The sequence below is a fragment of the Procambarus clarkii genome, unplaced genomic scaffold, assembly GCF_040958095.1.
Source record: "Procambarus clarkii isolate CNS0578487 unplaced genomic scaffold, FALCON_Pclarkii_2.0 HiC_scaffold_97, whole genome shotgun sequence".
Lineage (NCBI taxonomy): Eukaryota > Metazoa > Arthropoda > Malacostraca > Decapoda > Cambaridae > Procambarus > Procambarus clarkii.
Genome location: NW_027189130.1, coordinates 2210826 through 2214430, shown reverse-complemented (window position 1 = coordinate 2214430; position 3605 = coordinate 2210826). Strand labels below are relative to the sequence as shown.

The 3605-nt window shown below is 43.4% G+C and overlaps 1 non-coding gene across 1 annotated transcript; it reads right to left on the bottom strand.

The window, feature by feature from the left end:
• Positions 1-2046: 2046 nt before the first annotated feature.
• Positions 2047-2165, bottom strand: LOC138360147 (5S ribosomal RNA). The gene has a single exon (XR_011226226.1). It is a non-coding gene; the product is annotated as a 5S ribosomal RNA (ribosomal RNA).
• Positions 2166-3605: the final 1440 nt, after the last annotated feature.

Here is a 3605-nt window from a genome sequence, read left to right as displayed (position 1 = left end):
GTACACCTTACCCTTAGTGTATAAGGATGCACCTCACCCTTAGTGTATAAGGGTACACCTTACCCTTAGTGTACAAGGGTACACCTTACCCTTAGTGTATAAGGATGCACCTCACCCTTAGTGTATAAGGGTACACCTTACCCTTAGTGTACAAGGGTACACCTTACCCTTAGTGTATAAGGGTGCACCTCACCCTTAGTGTATAAGGGTACACCTTACCCATAGTGTACAAGGGTACACCTTACCCTTAGTGTATAAGGGTGCACCTCACCCTTAGTGTATAAGGGTACACCTTACCCTTAGTGTACAAGGGTACACCTTACCCTTAGTGTATAAGGGTGCACCTCACCCTTAGTGTATAAGGGTACACCTTACCCTTAGTGTACAAGGGTACACCTTACCCTTAGTGTATAAGGGTGCACCTCACCCTTAGTGTATAAGGGTACACCTTACCCTTAGTGTACAAGGGTACACCTTACCCTTAGTGTATAAGGGTGCACCTCACCCTTAGTGAATAAGGGTACACCTTACCCTTAGTGTACAAGGGTACACCTTACCCTTAGTGTATAAGGGTGCACCTCACCCTTAGTGTATAAGGGTACACCTTACCCTTAGTGTACAAGGGTACACCTTACCCTTAGTGTATAAGGATGCACCTCACCCTTAGTGTATAAGGGTACACCTTACCCTTAGTGTACAAGGGTACACCTTACCCTTAGTGTATAAGGATGCACCTCACCCTTAGTGTATAAGGGTACACCTTACCCTTCGTGTACAAGGGTACACCTTACCCTTAGTGTATAAGGGTGCACCTCACCCTTAGTGTATAAGGGTACACCTTACCCTTAGTGTGCAAGGGTACACCTTACCCTTAGCGTATAAGGGTGCACCTCACCCTTAGTGAATAAGGGTACACCTTACCCTTAGTGTACAAGGGTACACCTTACCCTTAGTGTATAAGGGTGCACCTCACCCTTAGTGTATAAGGGTACACCTTACCCTTAGTGTACAAGGGTACACCTTACCCTTAGTGTATAAGGATGCACCTCACCCTTAATGTATAAGGGTACACCTTACCCTTAGTGTACAAGGGTACACCTTACCCTTAGTGTATAAGGATGCACCTCACCCTTAGTGTATAAGGGTACACCTTACCCTTAGTGTACAAGGGTACACCTTACCCTTAGTGTATAAGGGTGCACCTCACCCTTAGTGTATAAGGGTACACCTTACCCTTCGTGTACAAGGGTACACCTTACCCTTAGTGTATAAGGGTGCACCTCACCCTTAGTGTATAAGGGTACACCTTACCCTTAGTGTGCAAGGTACACCTTACCCTTAGCGTATAAGGGTGCACCTCACCCTTAGTGAATAAGGGTACACCTTACCCTTAGTGTACAAGGGTACACCTTACCCTTAGTGTATAAGGGTGCACCTCACCCTTAGTGTATAAGGGTACACCTTACCCTTAGTGTACAAGGGTACACCTTACCCTTAGTGTATAAGGATGCACCTCACCCTTAGTGTATAAGGGTACACCTTACCCTTAGTGTACAAGGGTACACCTTACCCTTAGTGTACAAGGATGCACCTCACCCTTAGTGTATAAGGGTACACCTTTCCCTTAGTGTACAAGGGTACACCTTACCCTTAGTGTATAAGGATGCACCTCACCCTTAGTGTATTAGGGTACACCTTACCCTTAGTGTACAAGGGTACACCTTACCCTTAGTGTATAAGGATGCACCTCACCCTTAGTGTATAAGGGTACACCTTACCCTTAGTGTACAAGGGTACACCTTACCCTTAGTGTATAAGGATGCACCTCACCCTTAGTGTATAAGGACCAGGCCTCCACCCCCAGGAAGCAGCCTGTGACAGCTGGCTAACACCCAGGTACCTATTTTACTGTTAGATAACAGGGCATAGGGTTAAAGAAACTCTGCCCATTGTTTCTCGCCGGCGCCTGGGATCGAACCCAGGACCACAGGATCACAAGTACAGTGTGCTGTCCGCTCGGCCGACCGGCTTCCCCCTTAACATTATTGCCAACAGCATTTGGTGTTCCCAGGCGGTCACCCATCCAAGTACTAACCAAACCCAACGTTGCTTAACTTCGCTGATCGGGCGAGAATCGGTGTTCTCAACGTGGTATGGCCGTTGGCGCTCTCTCTCTCTGGGGTGTTGCACATTGCAGGATCGAGCTCAAGCAGTTTTTTTTTTCTACCACAGATGTGGACACACATTTACAATGCTAACCAGCATATATACATTTTCTTCTGTTCTCCTTGGACAGGGTTAGAGAAATGTTAAACATACAGTTCAAGGGTTTGTTGAACACTCAACCACAGAAGGTGATTCTGTGCTTTTAAAATGCTAAGCTAACCTACATACGTAAATACATAGATACACAGATTTACGTATGCTCTACATAAAGTGTTTGATGTGTCTTTTACATAGTGTCATTAATGTGCATTCACAAAGGTGAAATGTAATTCTGATCAGCTTCCATATATACTTTATACCCATACATATACATACACACACACACATATACATACATATATACACACACATGCATTCACATACATTTGTCTCATTTACTCTGACAGGGTGAGATAGCTGATAAAGAAACTAGTGTGCAAATAAGCACTTAATCACTGAAGGTGATGAAGGTTCTTTTACAAGCTCAGGTTATATAGTTACATCACATACATACATTGTATGATTGATACATTACATGGTCAATCTTGGATACAAGTCCAATATATCATCAAGTGTTCCAGTACTCATATAGTAATTACAGAGTTCAGCATACCTTAGTCCAGGAGGGCGAAAGTCAGTCAGTATGGGACATTCTACAATATAATGTTCAAGAGAGTGCATGTTTTCTCTTTCACAAAGTTGACACATTGTGTACTCGACATTTTGGTTTTGAGAAAGCTGCCAGATACGTCTATATCTCAGGCGTATTCTGGCCACTATAACATCACATTGCCGGGTTCTTGTTCTATTAGTCCCATATTTGAATGTCTCCTCACGATATCTATCATAATATTTAATGCTACAACTTTCAGATCTTTGTGAATTTGTTAGGTCGGTGAGATCTTCATTAGATATTTGTTTAAGTATTCTCTTTGTCAATGCTAATGAAACACCCATATCAATTTCTACCACAGGTTTTCTGCAGGCTGTCTTAGCAAGCATATCAACAGTGTCATGCCTTGAGATGCCAACATGTGATGGTATCCATAGGAATTTAACCTCAAATCTGTTTTCTTTAGCAGCTAAAACATTCATTCGAATATCACTGACTATTTTCTGGGTGTCACTACTATGAGCGTTCAATGCCAGGAGTGCACTCTGCGAGTCACAGTATATCAGTCCACTGTCTTTGTCTTATAAAAATTCAGTGGCAAGGTATATGACTGCAAGTTCGGTTTGAGTTGTACTTGCCCAGTCATTGACGCGCTTCATTGCTGTAGGTACGAGAGAAGATTGTTCAAATATGTTACATGCACATCCGGTACATCGTCCACCTTCTTCTACAGAGCCGTCGGTATAGCACTGATACACATCGTTACCCATAATCTGAGTACTTTCAG